This window comes from Bidens hawaiensis, unplaced genomic scaffold (assembly GCF_021521415.1).
Source record: "Bidens hawaiensis isolate Kalapana, Puna unplaced genomic scaffold, B.hawaiensis_p1.1 tig00004192_1, whole genome shotgun sequence".
In the NCBI taxonomy this organism is placed as follows: Eukaryota; Viridiplantae; Streptophyta; class Magnoliopsida; order Asterales; family Asteraceae; genus Bidens; species Bidens hawaiensis.
Window position 1 is genome coordinate 1,139,628 of NW_027491249.1, and position 20,036 is coordinate 1,159,663.

At 37.1% G+C, this 20,036-nt stretch overlaps 1 non-coding gene across 1 annotated transcript; it reads right to left on the reverse strand.

The window, feature by feature from the left end:
* Positions 1-12,221: 12,221 nt before the first annotated feature.
* Positions 12,222-12,328, reverse strand: LOC143625710 (small nucleolar RNA R71). The gene has a single exon (XR_013152316.1). It is a non-coding gene; the product is annotated as a small nucleolar RNA R71 (small nucleolar RNA).
* Positions 12,329-20,036: the final 7,708 nt, after the last annotated feature.

Sequence of the window (20,036 nt, forward strand, 5' to 3'; positions counted from 1 at the left end):
GTGAAAACAATGATGTTGTCGATTGTGAAAATGCTTAAATGAATGTGAGTTTTGTTTCTGATTTAGATTGTGAAATCATCTTTGATGACACTATTGCTGAAAAGGTTGTTGAGATGAACGTGCCTAGTTGTTCATCAGCTAGTTATAAGGTTGAGAATAAGAAAAATGAAAGAAGAGGTTTTGAAAATGAAAAAGCAAGTACATCCTGTAAATATATTCCACCTAAGAAACCTTCATTTCCTCAAAACACAAATTGTTATAGAAATCCTCAATCATATAACAAGTTTGATAATAACTATTATGCTTCTCAAGAACCAAGACATGTTAACACCTTTTATGCAAATGCTTTTGATGATCGTGGTCATAGGCCAGACAGCTATTACAAACATGTTCCTTTTCATGCATCACCTTTCCCGCCGTATCACATGCATTATAGTTTAGACGATATCTACAGAAATCAACAAAGAAAGTGCTGTTATGTTTGTGGAAATTGTCTCATCTTACGACACATTGCAAAAACTGGCACTAATAGCAAAACGAAATGAACAGTCGGTTTAATCAGTCTCATTCTAAATTTGATTCTCATACAAGATCAAGGGCTGACCGAACTAACAGTTCAGCCAATGAGACTGATGCGAAATCAAGTAACACAAAGAAAATAAGAGAACCCTCCTGGATAACCAAAGGGGACAGGCAAAAAGCGAAAAAGGGTTATGAAGTTGAAAAACCGAAGAACCCCACCAAAAATATTCAAGAAAGAAAATCCAAAGGTTGAGAAATCCAAGGATTTTATTTTGAAACCAAAAAGAAGACGATCCCGAAAATCTTCTAATAATCAAAAACATGCTTCTACATGTTTCTCACGGGATTGTTCTTTGGATTCTGACACACCATACGATTTTATTTTCAAAGACAACAAGATAAAATTTGGTGACTTTTTGGTTAATCTTCCGGAGACATTTAAGTCTCAGGAACCCACATCTAACTAGCTGTTCATCCATTTAGGGTCAATCGGGAAGGCCTGGCAACAGTATCTGGTACTTTGACAGTGGCTGCACTCGACATATGATAGGGGACGAGTCTCTGCTGTTTGACGTTAAACCGTTTGATGGTGGACACATTCTTTTCGTTGGTGATGTGGGAGGGAAATTAATGAAATGTGGCAAGGTTTCCAACGGAGAATCTCGTGGAACAATTGAACCACAACCTGCTCAATGTCTCCCAGATATACGATAAGCAATACGCAACTCTCTTCACTGAACATGATTGTCTTATTTTGAAACATGGCTTTAAAGTCCTGGAAGAGTGGATCTTGATGCGTACTCCGAGGCACAATGATGCACATATTTTGGACATGAGAAGTTCTTATTCTCTACAACTGCTTCATGTTTGTTGTCCAAAACCTCGGAGAATGACTCATCTTTATTGCATAGATGATTGTCATGTTAACTTCAAAAACTTGAACAAGTTAGTTAAAGGCGAACATGTGCCTGCTAAATCATTTTCTTGTATTGAAAAATGTCTTTCATGTTCTAAATGTAAGCAGCACAAACTCCTTCACAGACCCAAGACCGTCAATACCATAAGTTTCATTTTTCAGTTGCTGTATATGGACCTCTTTGGTCCCATTCAACCAATGGTAGTAAGCCGAAAAGCCTATTGCCCGGTTATTACTGATGACTTTTCTCGTTTTAGCCAGATTTTCTTGCTAGGTCACAAAGATGAGACCGCTCAATTTTTGATATAGTTCATGACACCGGTGGAGAAACAAACAGATAAAAGGGTTAAGTACATTAGAAGTGATAATGGGACAGAGTTCAGCAGCAGAGCTGCGGATGATTTTTGCCAGAACAAGGGGTACTTCGTCATTTTAGCTCTTCGTACACTCCACAACAAAACAATGTCACTGAAAGACGAAACATAACGCTTATCAAGTCTGCAAGAACAATGCTCTCGTATTCTAAACTTCCATTGTTCTTCTGGGGGAAGCCATCAATACTGCTTGTTTCACCTAGAACCCTGTGCCACTAAACAAGAGACTGAACAAGACTTCATCTAAAGTCTGCTATGGGACGAAGCCGCAAGCCAACTATTTCAAAACATTCGGATGTCCATGCACTTTGCTTCAAACAAACGCCAACTCAACTTCCAAATTTGCAGAGAAGGCAGATGATCGAGTGCTATTTTGTGGGATATGCTGCTCACAAGAGTGCTTATCGGGTTTACAACAAGCGAGCCAAAGTGATAGTGGAATCTTATAATATTGACTGGTAGGAAATAAACCCAACAGATGCACGCACGGGTCCGAATTGGATGTTTGACTATGAAGGATTGTTTCATCAGTTGCATGGAGTATATGTCCCATCTATTGCTCCTCAGGTTGCAACTGCACCAGTCCATAACACAGATACTCAGTCAATTTTAATACAATATGTATTAAACAACTTGGAAGATATTAGTCTGTCTACTAGTCCTTTAAACAGGAATGTATTGCCTGTAGCACCTCAATCGGATGCAGTTAATGCAATGCCTCCTACAACAGATACCACTAATTTGGTCAATGTTGAAGATGCCTTTGATTCAGACACATATTCATTTATGTCGGCTGACAACGTTGATAACGAGCAAACTGAGCCTGTGGTGAATCTTCAGGTAGAACCCCAGTGTGGTTGAGTCTATTACCACACCTCTTTCTTCAGATGACATTCAGGTTACTGCCAAAGAGATTGCTGCAAACAACGTTTCCGCTGGAACTTCTGATGACACCGACACCACACCAGTTCCATCAATCGTTGTTCCTTTCTTAGAGAGTCTATGGGATGGACCCATTGATCAAGAACATGTGGTTGGCCAACCAGATTCCATTCAACCACCCACTGATGTTCTTATCAATGCTCCTGCCATTTTCCATCCCATAGAGAGTTTGTTTGTGGAGATTCAAGCGACATTGATCTAGCCCATAGATCTGATTCCTTAACTGGAGATTCATCGGTCACACCCAACCGAGAACATCATCGGATCTCCTTCTGCTGGCATCCAAAGTCGTAGCACATCTGGTACAATTAGCAAACGTCTTTTTGCTTGTTTTATTTCATAGGTTGAACCCAAGGACTACAAGATGGCTCTGAGGGAGAATTCCTGGGTTGAAGCAATGCAAGAAAAGTTGTTACAATTCAGGAAGCTAAGTGTCTGGAGGCTAGTCAAGAAACCTGTAAACAAGAAGTCGATCGGAACGAAGTGGGTGCTTAGAAATAAGAAGGATGACAAGGGGTGATAATAAGAAACAAAGACATATTGGTTGTGCAAGGGTTTTCGCAACGTGAGGGTCTTAATTATAATGAGGTTTATGCTCCTGTGGCTAGGCTTGAGGTAATTCATCTCTTTTTGGCCTATGCTTCATACATGAACTTCAAAGTTTATCCAATTGATGTGAAGACCACCTTCATGTATGGAAAAGTAATAGAAGAGATTTATATCAAGCAACCTCTAGGTTTTGAGGATCCTGATCATCCCGCATACGTCTACTGTCTTGACAAAGCTCTCTATGGCCTTCACCAAGCACCCCATGCATGGTATGCCACTCTTGCTAAACATCTATTAAAGAACGGCTAATAGAAGAGGTGTTATTGATGAGAAACTCTTTGTCAAGAAGGTTGGTGATGATCTGATCCTGGTCCAAATTTATGTTTGTGACATTGTCTTTGGGTCAAAGAACGATATGATGTGCAAGGAGTTTTCTGAGGTCATGCAACGTCGGTTCGAAATGAGTTCGTTGGGTGAGATGACATTCTTCCTGGGCTTACAAGTTGAGCAAAATACGGACAGGATTATAATACACCAGGAGAAATATGTCCAAGATATTGTTCAGAAATTTGGGTTTAAGGATGCATCTACATTTGCAACTCCGATTGCTACTCGACCAGTGCTAGCTCCTAATCCATTTGGAAAGCCAATTGATCAACACCTATATAGGTTAATGATTGGCTCCCTAATGTATCTCACTACAAGCAGGCCAGACATCATGTACCCTGTTTGTTAGTGTGCCAGATTGTCACACCGCAAATCTGGGCCTAGGAGTGTGGCCAATAGTTGATACCTGTTTTGAAAATATATCAGAGTTGCGGGTTATTAGCGGAAGTCTTTGATTATAAAATAATAATTTAATTTGAAAATCTCTTGGATAATAAATATCCAAGTATTTAGTTTACAAACCTTGTTTATTCTTGTTTTAATTATTTAAAACTGAGCCATCTCCATCTGCGAGCATCTAACTCCATAAATGACTCTTATACCTTGCTATATGTACTAGGGTTGCTTTTCCTATAATGTGGGGAAAATACGTCAGTGATATGCTGGTGAATCATTGACTATAAAAGCTTTTAAATAACAATTATAATACCAATATAGATTGCTCAACATATCCCAGTAGATATATTGCTATACCCGGTATTTGTAACACTGCCCTACACACATATAAGCCTCCGAGCCATGTAGCCAATTCCGGAGGACAAGATATGACCGTTAGCCCGCAGCCACGTAGCCTTTGATTGTTTAGGCTGAACAATTATGTTTGGATCCAGACACATGCGTATTCGGTCTGAGTTGTTTTGTTTTCTAATTTGTATTATAACGTTTTAGAGATCACGTTATCTCATGTAAACGTTTGACTGACTCTTTAATACAAACAACCTGCTCATCTTATAGAGTATAAACATGTTTTGACTGATTGTAATGGTTTAATGTATTCACGTTATAAAAAGGTTGAACGTATTCACCTGTGATTGTGATTGCCTTTCTGAATGATGTGGTGATCTCGTTTGAAAAACCTTTATGAATGAATGATGATTGACCTATTATAAAATAGGTATATATAAATACTTGGACCGTCTCTTGATCCAGCTACAGACCTTTAGTCTGGTTTTGATAGCTTTAAAACTTGACTGATCATTTGTTTGAATAAAATATTTAAACCCGTAGTCTTTTCATTTGTTTACAAATCATGTGTTGAGTTTCTTCTTCATGAAGAAACATTGAATAGCTATAACCCTGATATGTAAAATCTTACGTTTCTTAATCACAAAGAATCATAAATTTTAACTATATCTTTTGCATATAATGTTTCTTAATTGTGAAGAAACTATTTCTGACTTATATCTTCTTGTATGTAAAAGCTTATGTTTCTTAATCATGAAGAAACATTATCTTAACTATAACTTGTGTGAATGTTATATTTCTTAACCATAAAGAAATATTATTTTTGACTATATCCTTTGTGTAAATGCTTACGTTTCTTAGGCATGAAGAAACATTAATTTGATCCATAACTTTCGATTCATGAAAATTTATATTATTGCTTAAATATGATCAAGGTTTGGCTATAATCCCGACTATGGTCTAAGCCATCATCAGAATAATAAAATAATAACTTAATCAGAACCCCTACATTTCGTGTGGGTATTTGGAGTTAGTTATCTTAGATTAATCAAGCGGTACTCTATTCTATATCGCTACCTACACCTTAAACCGTTAGAGCTTCAGAGCTTGGCACACTTCACGAGGCCGGCACGCTTCACGAGGTCGGCACGTAAAACGATGCAAAACGTGTGAAAAGTGAATTGGTTGGTATGAGTTGGAATGTGCCGAACACCCTTCTATTTTTGCTGAAATGTTGCAACTTAACGTATCGCAAAGATGCACTAGCTTTGCTGAGTCAGCAGTAGGGTTTCCATGTGTCACCAGGTGCTGCCACGTGTCTCCACGTGTCACGCATGCAGACGTACAACTTCGCGTTTCGCGAAGATTTCTTATCTGCAATTTAGCGTATCACGAAGATGCTTTGAGGTCGATTCAAGTCTTTTGTCTTTCGCGTATCGCGAAGATGCCTGATTTGCAACTTCATGTATCGTGAAGATGCAAGTTTCAAATTTTCATTTTCAGTCCTTGTACTATCAAAAAATACTAAAGCGGCCCTTATGAGGCTCGTGGCAATGCGAGCGTGCGAAGTGCCAAGTGCGCCATCAAAACGCCACATTACGCCCATCGCCCAAGTCTGTGTCCGTGTCCGAGTCCATGAGCGTCTGGTGCTTCGCACCTTCCGCTAGGACTATGGAGAGTGGTTAGCCATATTAAAACATTTCTATGAAAACTTGCTTCCTTATGAAGAGCTTCCATTTATTTGTTTGTTTTCATGGGGAATGCTTCCCTTTTCTTCCATTTTTCCATGTGAGATGGATTTTCCTACTTTCTTAAACATAAGAATACTTTAACTTTTCTCATCTTATGTTTCCCCATTACTTTTCTTTGAGATTATTTTTAATCCTTCAACTTTCAAAGTTGGCAACTTTAGCCCAAAATAAATATGGGTTTTTCCTAGATGTTACATCCTCCCCACCTTGGAATGAATCTCGTCCCCGTGATTCGCTTGTCTTAGGTTTGGATGTTCTTACTTACAAATTCATGATTAGATTTTATCTAATATGATTCTTGCGTTTAACTGTCATTACAAAAAAAATTTTCAGACTTGTTGCTAACTTTACATCTTAATTAGTCAATAGTTCAGAATATCATAAGTAAATGTAAATTGCTAAACACAGTGGCCAGTTATGCTTAATTATTTACCTTACCTTTTGTATCCTAAACATCTACCAATGTTAGCTTTATTGCTTCTTGGATTCGATCTGTCTAATCAATTCCATCTCTTGATCCTTATCATTTGTTTTTCTTACGTCATAACAGTACCTTTGTACTTTTGAGCAATCATATCCGATATGCTACACAATCATGTCTCTTAAACATTCTTGAGTTCCTTTGACTTATTGATCAATCTTTGTTGACTATTTCATTAACAGTATTTCTCAGATATTCCTTTTTAATGATATGCTATCTTTGCATATTTTGATATCTCATGACATTAGTGATATTCAGAATCCTTTCCCTTAGTACGCTATTAACTTATATTTATAATAGGCTCGCATAAATATCTAGATGATTTTTCTTGATTAAACAGTAGACTTTAAGTCTATTTTAGTTCAGCAAACTCGTGGCAGTAGACTTATGGTCTGATCAGCAAACTTTTAAGTTTGATTTAGTTCAACAGACTCTTGGTCTGATCAACAGACTTTAAGTCTGATTCAGTTCGGTAGACTCTTAGGTTTCCCTTAAACTTAATAGAGTTTTATATTATATTTACATATGATGTTTAATATGGTACGACTTGGCCTAATAGAGATAGTCCATCCAACTGGATGAATCTGTCAGATGATAAACCAAATCAACATGTTATAGTTTTGAACGTCAGCTTTAAATTCAGACACTCGATTGTCTTTTCCTGAATATGAGCATTCTTGTGTATTGACAAGATCTGTATGCTAATATTTTATTTAGAACAGAGGGAATTAAATACCCTTTCTCGGTTTAGAAAATTTCTCATTTCTAAACGAGTTGCAACTTTAATGTACAGAAATTAACTATTTTATCTGACATTCCCTTGATATTTGTTTGCTCTTGTCTCAGATATTTCTGATTTCTTCTGACATTAGTGTCAGTCTTAATTAGCTTTTCTTTTTGGGCAACTTGTTTTCAAGTGGCCCGTTTCTCCACATATGAAACATACTCCTTGTTTCTTCCTGCATTCTTGCATTGTGTGTCCTTCTCTATTGCAGTATGCACACTTATCTGTGTCTTCTCGTCGAAATTTTCCAGAATTTTTCTTCCACAAGTTTTACATGTGGATTTTGAATTATTTCCTTCTTTTTTCTATCTTTTCCAAACCTTTTGGTTTCTTGATTTCTTTTTCGTCTTTCTTTCCCTCCTCTTGGTTTCTTATCATACTGTTTATCAAGTACCCGGCTACTTTCATGGCCGACTCAATTGTTTGCGACATATTGGCTCTTACCAAGTCTCTTATTTCTCTTGGTAATCCATATATAATGTGTTATCTTATTATATTCCGGAGTAACCAGATGTGGAACTAGTCGGCAATATTCAAGGAATTTAGTATTATTTTTCCTGAGATTTGTACCAACAACTTTATGATTCCATAATTTGGTTTGAATTTGATCCATCTCGTGGAGTGGATAATATTTCTTTATAACGAGATCTTTGAATTCTTCCCAGCTTAGATTGTACGTTATTTCTCATCCCTTATTCCAGATTAAGGTATTCCACCATTCAAGAGCTTCTCCCTTGAACATTTGTGAAGAATATTGGATAGCTTCTTCGTTTATACACTTACTAATGTAAACGATTGCTTCTTGTTCTTCTAGCCATCTTCAAGCGGCTATAGAATTCTTGTCTCCATAAAATTCTTTAGGTTTATAAGCTTGGAAATTCTTAAAGTTGCATCCTACTTGATGCTTCAACTTCTTTCGGGGTTTGTCCCTTGAGTTATTGTTAGATGCAGAGCTACCATAAGCTTCTTCCTTTCTTGAATGAACAGATTTACTTTTACTTTCCTTATTTGATTGGCCTTGGTTGATTGAATTATCCTTGATAGCTTTATATATCATTTTCTGGATTTCATCTTTATACTGGGAGGGAAGTTCCTTGTTTTCATTGTTAATATTCTCTACGATTCCAATTTTATTGGAAGGATTGTTCTGAGAGTTTGCACTTTCTTCTCTTGACATGCTACAATAAAATTTTAAAGATAAGTTCAACATTCGAGGAATTTAAAACCTATCCTTTATTTATATTATTGTAGTTTACAGAAGTGCACAATATTATTATTAGTTACACTTGTTACAACTACTATAGTTCTTATTATCTATTTCTTACAGCGGACAATCAATTTCTTGATTTTCCTATCCTTTTTGATATTCTCAATTGTTTCCTTTTCTTTTCCCTTTTCTTTTTCCTTCTCCTTCTCTTCTTCCATCTCAATATTGTTGAGCATTGATTCAGCTATTTTTGTAACATCAACTTCATAACATGTTGAATCGTCTCTGATGTACATTCCTTCATAATCTGTGCTCCGGCATTCATTTTGAGGATGAACAAAGTAAGGATCTTAGTTCATCGGATAATTGAAATATTTCTGCCCCTGAGGATTTTCTTCTGGATCAGTCATTATCCCTTTTCCCTTTGACTTTATTGATCTCTGGGATCCACTTGATCCACTTGATCTTGTTCCCTGCACATCTTGTCTTCGCATGATATGGGCTAGTGGGATATTGGAATCGAATGAATCCGAATTTTCCTCCATTTAGGTCTGATATTAGTCTTCACTACTAGATATAGGGATTGGAAGTAAAGCTGTCCCTATGCACCCTTTTCCTTTACCTGACCGAGGTTGATATGATCCTTGGCTGGATTGATGATCAGACATCTGTACAATGTTAGATGGGAATAGGATCGCGTTCCTATTTTATCCATAACAGTTTTATTTATTCAGTGATTGTATTTTAGATACTTTCAGTTAAGTACCTATTTTGTTTGAATCAGTATCCGTGTAGGATTAAATCCTATCCGTATCATTCAGTGATTATATCAGTTGGTATTGAATGCTAATATTTTCAGCATATCCTTATTTCTAGTCAAAGCCTAGGTAATAAGTATACCTAATTCGCTAAGACCGATATCTCTGATACCAAACTGTCACACCCCAAATCTGGGCCTAGGAGTGTGACCAATAGTTGGTACCTGTTTTGAAAATATATCAGAGTTGCGGGTTATTAGCGGAAGTCTTTGATTATAAAATAATAATTTAACTTGAAAATATCTTGGATAATAAATATCCAAGTATTTAGTTTACAAACCTTGTTTATTCTTGTTTTAATTATTTAAAACTGAGCCATCTCCATCTGCGAGTGATATAACGTTAAATATATATAAATCCCTTGTATATTTTAATTAATATTTTATTAGCTTTTGTTTGGTTTTTGTTAGGATTTGAATACTACTAACTTATTTGAATAATATAGGTCCTGGGATTTGTTCGTGGTTAAAGAGGGCGAAAAACGATCAAAAACAAAGCTAAACCGGCGAACCAGAGCATCAGGAAATGAACCGGACCGAACCAGGAGAGAACCGGACCGGGTAGGACAGCCAGGCCCCCCACCTGCTGGAGCGCCGTGCGGCCAGGCCCGTCGCGCGGCGCGGTGGCTCTAATGTCACCCCAGTTCCAGAACGTTCCAGCTGTTAACCGTCTTAACCTATTGTTGGATCCCTGTTGCCTATAAAAAGACCCCTAAACTCAGCCTTAATCATACCCTGAAGTCCCAGACGAATTTGGTGAGTTCCGAGGCGTCCGAGGTCAGTTTTCGGCAGCTTTGGAGTCGAGGAATCAGCCCGCGAAGTGCTTAATATTCAAGGACGAAGACTCCGGGTTTTATCGCCTTTATTCTTCCGTTCTTATTTATTTTTGCCTTGATTTCGTTTATTATTATTTTGTTTGATTTTAAGATGCTAGGCTAAACTTTATAGACTGCCTAGGCTTATGATGAACCTTTGTTGATGTTTGATTTTTGTTGGGGATTTATTTATTGTTATGGTTTTATGAACTAGTAAAAGGTTTACTTATATTAAATTGATGCGTTTGGATATTTAGGATTGTTTGATTAATTGTTATTATTCCATAGTTGCCTAGATTATTGTTTGTCATTATGATAGGTTGCTATTAGGTCAATTACTTTGTGTTTTTGATTATTTTATGATTGATGTGCACTAAGATCATAGGAATAATAATTATTAATTAAATAAACCTAAGTGTGCTGCTAACCTAAATAGCTGTAAGGTGTTAGGTTATCGATAGATCTTTATTATTTAATCTTGCTAGATTTAGTTTTTCGTAAGGAGTCCGTCTAGGTTTGATTATTTAATTATTGTCTATTGAGTCAATTTGATATATTAAACTGCCTTTGATTTCGGCACTGTAAGGTAGGATTTCGTATAAAGGAACTAAATTATAAACAATTGGGTGACCGTAAGCGAACTTGATTTTTAATACTGGTGTTCGTTAAACCTTGTTAGAAATCCATAGGTTTCTCTTGAGAAGGGTCAGGGGTCCTATTCGGGTTTTCTTTTAAGTGTCTATTTTACGATCCCAGTCCATAACTAAATATTTTCCCGAGTCAATTCATTACTGAAATTTATGGGAGTCTAGCCTTGATCATCATCATCATCATCATCATCATCATCATCATCATCATCTTATTTTCACAGCAAACTTTGCTTTCATTTAAATTACTTGTTTTCTTAATTAGTATTTAATTATAGTATTAAATTAGTATTTTAAATCCCCCAAACAAATATAAGTAATAAGTTGTATTTTGTAGTCGAGTCGAATTAGCTAATAAAACGTCATTTAAAGAGTCTTGTGGGTTCGATATTCGGACTTACTTAGCTTTACTAGAGGCGATCGGTTCACTTGCTGGTTAGTAGTTTAGTCGAGTTTTAGAGAGTCTAGAGTATTACCTAGTGTTTATTTTTAATTAATTTAGTTAATAAATATTAAACTACTTCAAGCACATCAAGTTTTTAGCGCCGTTGCCGGGGACTCTTGACGATTGCGTTATTAGCTTTGATTAGACTTACTTGCTACATACGTGCTATTTGTTTTGTTTTGTTTTGTTTTGTTCTGTCTTTTGAGTCGTAGGAGTCTAATTAATTTTAGTTTAATTTTAAGTCTAGTTTATTTTATTTATTATTAGTTTTATTTTCGTATTTACATTGAGTCTACTCAGTTGGTCCTGTGTGCTTTGCAGGTTTATGCCACATCTTCGTTCGCAAGGACCACTTCCGTTAAAGTCAGAAGTCAGTTCACCGATAACCATAGATTCTCCACCGAAGTTATCACCACACAGTTCACCGCTGTCGAGCCCAGAACCATTCCCGATATTCAGATGGCCGACAACCGAACCGTTTACCAACAAGCTTTCGAGGGTTTCACCGGAGATCATTCACCCATCATCACCCCCGTAATCAATAATCCAAATTCCTGGCAGATTCCCTCTTATGTCATAACCAATCTCATCCATAGTAATCTATTCCATGGCTGTGACGATGAGGACGCACCAGCGCACATCAACCGTCTCACCCGTGTGCTCAGAACGTTCAGTTTGCAAGGTGTTAATGAAGATGCCATTTTCCTCCATTTATTCCCGTTTTCACTTAGGGGTCGTGCCGCCACTTGGCTCGATTCATAACATGCTGGAGCATTCACTACTTGGGAGGCGTTGTGTACCGCTTTCTTGAAGAAATATTTCCCGCCTGCCAAAGCATCTGGTCTCCGTGATCAGATTCATTCTTTCCATATGGAGCCGGATGAGCCGTACTGTCAAGCTTTGGAGCGCTTTCAGGGTTTACTGGCCCGTTGTTCACAGCATGGTCTTACTCCGTTGGCCTTGGTCGAGAAGTTTTACAATGGGCTGACATATGAGACACAAGCTCGTTTCGACACTGCTGCTGGAGGTAACTTAATGGATAAGAAACATGTAGTAGAGTGTAATGAGTTATTTGAGAGTTTTGCCCAGTCCGAGTTTGCTAAAAAGCCACGTAGCGGGAATTCAAATCCTGTCACTAGTACACCCTCATCCGTCTGAGGTGTGCACCAGGTTAATCTGGATACTAGTGTGGCTGCTGCGTTAGAGAGTTTAGCACGTGAGATTTAAGAACTTAAGGTTAAGGTAGAAAAGTGCGAGTTGTGTAGAGGAGGGCATGGGATTTTAGATTGTCCGTTAATGAGTTAGGAGCAGGTAGAGTTCATAGGAGGGCAGAATAGGGTTCCTAATGCATTTAATGGTAATAATAATTCAAACTGGAACAACTATAAAAATAATAACTATAATTCTAATTGGCATTCCTCCGGGGCACCCCCTAGTTTCTAATCAAATTCAAATCTTAACCGGGGGCAAGATCAATCGTTTAGTGGGGATCAAATTAATCAAGGTGGGAGTAATGGGCCAGATCTGTGTAAGAAATTGGATGAGATGATGCAGCAACTAATTATTAGAGATCAAGTTACTGAAAAGACTCTTGCCAAGCATGATCTATTTCTTAAGAATCAACAATCAGCTATGCTCGACATGTAAAGGATCATTGATGATATAGCCCGACGTTTAGATGAGAGACCCCAAGGTCAGTTTTCAGGCTCTACTCAGCAGAATCCGTCCGCTCAAATAAATGCCATTTCTACTCGTAGTGGTAGGATTTTAGTTCCGGAGAGAGAGATTGGGGTAGAGGAGAGTGATGAGTTAGTGGATAAGGAGATAGTGATGGAGACTCCTGGGGGTGCAACCTAGGCTAGGCCCAGCAAGTACCACACCAACCAGTGAGCCCATAGTGAGGAAGTGAGGAAAAGAAACCAAGCGGTTTTAGGCCTTCACCGCTTATAGATCATTCTCGTATGCCGTATCCAGCCGTGTTAAGAATCAGAAATTCAGTAGATAGTACGGGAACTTCCTAGATATGTTTAGGCAGCTTAGGATTAACCTTCCGTTTATTGAAGTCCTCCAGCATATGCCGAAATATGCCAAGTTCTTGAAAGATATTCTTAAACAAAAGGAAAGTCTGGAGGAGCTTTCGACAGTTCCACTGAACGGAGAGTGTTCGGCAGTAGTTCTCAATAAGGTTCCCGAAAAGTTACCCGATCCCGGTGTTTTTACTGTTCCATGTTTGTTTGGTAGGAATACCTCGTGTCAAGCTTTAGCAGACCTAGGAGCTAGCATAAACTTAATGCCATCCTTGTTTGAGAAGCTAGGCCTAGGCGAACTTACACCCACCCGTATGTCATTGTCTTTAGCTGACCGTTCGGTGAAGTACCCGAGGGGAATCATAGAAAAATTGCTCGTGAAAGTCGATAATTTGGTTTTCCCCGTAGATTTTATGGTTTTAGATATGGAGGACGATGAGAGAGTTCCTATTATTTTAGGCCGTCCATTCTTGCGTACTGCTAGGGCACTTGTAGATGTTTTTGATGGTAAGATCACTCTTAGAGCCGGTGACGATAGTGTCACTTATGTTGCTAAATCCATGAGACACCCAAGTGGTCAAGACGGTCTCATTGATCCATGTCATCCCGTTTATGCGATTAAGTCTTTTATTTCGGGCATGGATCCACGTCTTGAGCACACCCGTTCTGTCAGAATTTGTTTGGATGAGGAGAGAGAGGTCGCAAGTTCTTGAGAGGTGATGGAGTTTGATAGAGAGAGAGGTAGTGGTCTGCAAGGGTTTGTGGAGTGTGGAAAAATTGGAGATAAGAGGAAGAAGGTTGAAGATGAATGGTCGTATCGTGATGCGGTTTCTTGGAGGACCATGGAGTTTGACTGTGGTGGAGGAATCTCCACTTGGGCAGCTGATTAGATCACATAGGAGAGTGTCTTGAGTGAAAACTCAAGTGTAGAGTTTGTATAATTATTCCATTTTTGAGTCTTGTCGAGTCACTAACGTAAATTTTTGTAGTTCTTCTTTGTTTTTGTTTTTAAGTTTTGAGGGTTTTGGGATAGAAAAATGACCCCCATGAAGTTTATTGCAAAATTCAAGTGTGGGGATGGAGCAGTTGAACTGTATACTTTTTATTATTTGCTGCTATTCATATACTGGGTGGTTTGGTTGGTCTGGTAAAATACTTAAGTGCTTAACATCTATCAAATTGATAAGATATGTTTTAGATATTGTTTGTTGAATTTTTTCCGCTTCCGTTCGTGTGTGAGAGATGGAGATATTTGTTTTATAAGCACGTTTTGAGTTGGAGGGCAGCTTTGGAAAAGACTTTGGCATCATATCGTCATTCGCATATTACCAGCTAAGTCTTTTTCATTATTTATCTTGCTTGTTTATTTTTATTTTTGTTTTTCTTTTTATGTTTTTAGGTGTTTTTTGTATTCCAATTTTATTTTTATTTTTCGTCCTTATCCTTGCATTGAGAACAATGCAAAATTTAAGTGTGGGGATAGGACATTTGAGTCGTAGTTAATTTTTATTAAAAAAAAAAGAAAAAAAAATTGAAAAAAGTGTTGAAAAATGTCCCTTGATTTTGTTTCTTTTTGCACTTAAATGGGAGATAAGGATACTTATCGGGAATCGGTTTTTCAAACTACTAATAATATGAGATAATATTAGAGAAGGCGTACTTAACTTGGGATGTGTCGGTAGGCCCAACTAGTCTTGAAAGGTTTTCCATTGCATATTCTTAATAAACCTAATTAATCTTAGATTTTGTGGGTTCTCATCCTAGGGGGGTAGTGACGCTGAAATTCGATAAGGTATAGAGAGTATTACCATAAGCTGATTACTCTAAGGTGGTGAGAATTAAATACACTTTAAAATTAGCACGCCACTCGGTTGTATGAAAATATATAAAGAGTGGTGGCGCCCGCAAATGTCCAATTTTATACGAGCTTTAGTCTTTAGTTATATATTTTTAGGTAAAAGATGCCTAAGTGCACAATAAAAAAAATAATAATTAAATAAATAAAGAAAAAGTGAGAAAAGTTATGTAAAGAAAAATGCCAAAGAAGCATTCTCAAAACATAGAAAACGAGGCCAAAGTGCACATACTCGACAAGACTGAGAGTTTACGTGTTACCAAGGGGATGGCGACTCTGTGAATACACTATTGGGGCTCGAAAGTTTCTAGTTAATAAATATTTTCTTAGAGAATATATAGGACAAAGTCCAATAATATTTAGGATATGCTCGTATGACCTCACTTAACCTATCATCCATAATTTTATCTAAGTGCATTTTCTTCTTACCATTAAGGGGTTGTTATCTTATGGTGATATGTTGAACCAGTTTGCTTCAACTCGATTATTTTTAACTGTCTTTACTATGCTTGAGATGGGGTAGGTGGATCTTAACTCTAAAGGTGTGAGACCCATAGGTTTTTGATATCACATAAACTTAAAAGCTTAATGTGCGTGGGAGGCTTGATAGGCTGGTGGCTGGGTTTAAGTGGACAACAATATCGGCAATCACAGTTTTTACGTTTATTTGAGCTTTAAGATAACCTTATATGTTTTTAAGACTATATTTCTCCGATTCTGATCCCATTGCAATGAGACTTTTTCAGTGACGAAAAAAGTTTAAGTATGGGGATATTTGATATAACGTTATATATATAAAACCCTTGTATATTTTAATTAATATTTTATTAGTTTTTGTTAGGATTTGTATACTACTAACTTATTTGAATAATGTAGGTCCCGAGATTTGTTCGTGGTTAAAGAGGGCGAAAAACGATCAAAAACAAAGCTAAACCGGCGAACCGGAGCATCAGGAAACGAACCGGACCGAACCAGGAGAGAACTGGACCGGCTAGGCCGGCCAGGCCCCCCCCCACCTGCCGGAGCGCCGCACGGCCAGGGTGGCTATGCCCGTCACGCGGCGCGACGGCTCTAATGTCAGCCCAGTTCCAGAACGTTCCAGCTGTTAACCGTCTTAACCTATTTTTGGACCCCTGTTGCCCATAAAAAGACCCCTAAACTCACCCTTTATCATACCCCGAAGTTTCAGACGAATTTGGTGAGTTCCGAGGCGTCCGAGGTCAGTTTTCGGCAGCTTTGGAGTCGAGGAATCAGCCGGCGAAGTGCTTAATATTCAAGGACGAAGACTCCAGGTTTTATCGCCTTTATTCTTCCGTTCTTATTTATTTTAGCCATGATTTCGTTTATTATTGTTTTGTTTGATTTTAAGATGCTAGGCTAAACTTTATAGACTGCCTAGGCTTCTGATGAACCTTTGTTGATGTTTGATTTTGATTGGGGATTTATTTATCGTTATAGTTTTATGAACTAGTAAAAGGTTTACTTATATTAAATAGATGCGTATGGATATTTAGGATTGTTTGATTACTTGTTATTATTCCATAGTTGCCTAGATTATTGTTTGTCATTATGATAGGTTGCTATTAGGTCAATTACTTTGTGTTTTTGATTATTTTATGATTAATGTGCACTAAGATCATAAGAATAATAATTATTAATTAAATAAACCTAAGTATGCTGCTAACCTAAATAGCTATAAGGTGCTAGGTTATCGATAGATCTTTATTATTTAATCTTGCTAGATTTAGTTCTTCGTAAGAAGTCCGTCTAGGTTTTAATTATTTAATTATTGTCTATTGAATCAATTTGATATATTAAACTGCCTTTGATTTCCGCACTGCAAGTTAGGATTTCGTATAAAGGAACTAAATTATAAACAATTGGGTGACCGTAAGCGAACTTGATTTTTAATACTGGTGTTCGTTAAACCTTGTTAGAAATCCATAGGTTTCTCTTGAGAAGGGTCAGGGGTCCTATTCGGTTTTTCTTTTAAGTGTCTATTTTACGATCCCAGTCCATAACTAAATATTTTCCCGAGTCAATTCATTACTGAAATTTAGGAGAGTTTAGCCTTAGTAGTTTTCTCATCATCATCATCATCTTATTTTCACAACAAACTTTGCTTTCGTTTAAATTACTTGTTTTTTTAATTAGTATTTAATTATAGTATTAAATTAGTATTTTAAATCCCCCAAACAAATATAATTAATAAGTTTTATTTTGTAGTTGAGTCTAATTAGCTAATAAAACGTAATTTAAAGAGTCTCGTGGGTTCGATATCCAGACTTACTTAGCTTTACTAGAGTCGATCAGTTCACTTGCCGGTTAGTAGTGTAGTCGAGTTTTAGAGAGTCTAGAGTATTACTTAGTGTTTAATTTTAGTTAATTTAGTTAATAAATATTAAACTTTCTATTGTATGTGAATGCTTACATTTCTTAGGCATGAAGAAACATTAATTTGATCATAACTTTCTATTCATGAAAAGTTATATTATTGCTTAAATATGATCAATGTTTGGCTATAGCCTTGACTATGGTCTAAGCCATCATCATAATAATAAAATAATAACTTAATCAGAACCCTTACCTTTCACGTAGGTATTTGGAGTTAGTTATCTAAGATTAATCAAGCGACACTCTATTCTATATCGCGTACTACACCTTAATCTGTCAGAGCTTCGGAGATTGGCATGCTTCACGAGGTCGGCACGTAAAACGATGCAAAACGTGTGAAAAGTGAAGTGGTTGGTGTGAGTTGGAATGTGCCGAACACCCTTCTATTTATAGCTAAAATGTTGCAACTTCGCGTATCGCGAAGCTGCTTCGCGTATCGCGAAGATGCATTAGCTTTGCTGAGTCAGCAGTAGGGTTGCCATGTATCTCCACGTGTCACGCATGCAGACGTGCAACTTCGCGTATCGCGAAGATTTCTGATCTGCAACTTCGCGTATCTCAAAGATGCTTTGAGGTCGATTCAAGTCTTTTGTCTTTCGCGTATCGCGAAGATGAAAGTTTCAAATTTCCATTTTCAGTCCTTGTACTATCCAAAAATACTAAAGCGGTCCTTATGCGCGGCGATGCGAGCGTGCGAAGTGCCAAGTGCGCCATCAAAACACCACATTACGCCCATCGCCCGAGTCCGTGTCCGAGTATGAGTCCGAGTCCATGCGCGTCGGGTGCTTCGCACCCTCCGCTAGGACTATGGAGAGTGGTTAGCCACATTAAAACATTTCTATGGAAACTTGCTTTCTTATAAAGAGCTTCCATTTCTTTCTTTGTTTTCATGTGGGAAGAAAATTCCATTCCTTATTTATACCCATGGGGAATGCTTCCCTTTTCTTCCATCTTTTCATGTGGGATGGATTTCCTACTTTCTTAAACATAAGAATACTTTAACTTTTCTCATCTTATTTTCACCATTACTTGTTTTTAAGATTATTTTTAATCCTTCAACTTTCAAAGTTGGCAACTTTAGCCCAAAATAAATATTGGTTTTTCCTAGATGTTACGCAGATATCAGTCGAATCCGAAAGAGTCCCACTTAACCGCCAACAAAGTATCTTTTGATATCTCAAAGGAAAGCCTCGTTTGGGTCTCTGGTATCCAAAAGAATCTCCTTTGACATTGCATGCATATACCGATAGCGATTATGAGGGATGCTGATGTGTTAAATGTAGTTATAAATTTATTAACTAAAATTACGCTAATCTAGACACTAAGTAATATTTCTAGACTCTTAACTTAACTAAAACTACTAACCGGCAAGTGAACCAGTCGACTCTAGTACAGCTAAGTAAGTCCGGATATCGAACCCACGAGACTCTTTTAATTACTTTAACTAGCTATATTAGACTTAACTACAAACACGACTATTTGTTTATTATTATTTTGAGGGGGTTTTGCTAATAAATTAATTTTAAACTAATTTAAACTAATTAATAAAACTAAAGATGACTAAACTTAGAACTTGAACTTAATTCAGATGATGACAAACAACCACCTAGACTAGAATCCCTAATGTATCAATTATCAAATAGTTGGAAATTGCTAAGTTATGGAACTGGGATCTTAAATTATTCACTTAAAGAAAAACCCAAACAGGACCCCTGACCCTTCTCAGGAAGACACCTATGGATTTCTATTAAGTTCTTAAAAAAACCAGTTTAATTAGACTCGCTTACGGTCGCTAATTATTTTATGACAAGTACCTCTATAAGAAATTCTACCTTATAGCGCGGAAATCAAAGGTAATTTAAAGAATTCACTCGATTAGATAAGCAAGGCTGAAAAGTCAAACCTAGACGGACTCCTTACGAAGAACTAAATCTAGCAATCTTAAACAACCAAGACTTAACAAATAATCTATCACCTAACAGCTATTTAGATTAGCAACACACTTAGGTCTACTTGATTTATTAATATTGTTCCTATGTCTTTAATGCATATCAACCACAAACTAGTCAAAAACACACAGTAGATGACCTAACAGAATCCTATCATATGACACACAATCACCAAGGAAACTATGGAACAATAAAACCTGTCAAACAATCCTAAGCACACATATGCATCGAATAAATAACAATAAACCTCTTACTTAATCATAAACCATAACAAAAGCAAAGTCCAAACTAAAATCCAATATCAACAAAAGTTCATCATAAACCTAGGTGGCTTAGGGTTTTAGCCAACAACCATACTCAAGAACAAAACAAATAAATAAGGTTCAAATAATAAATTCATGACAAAAATAATAAATTCAAAACTGAATAA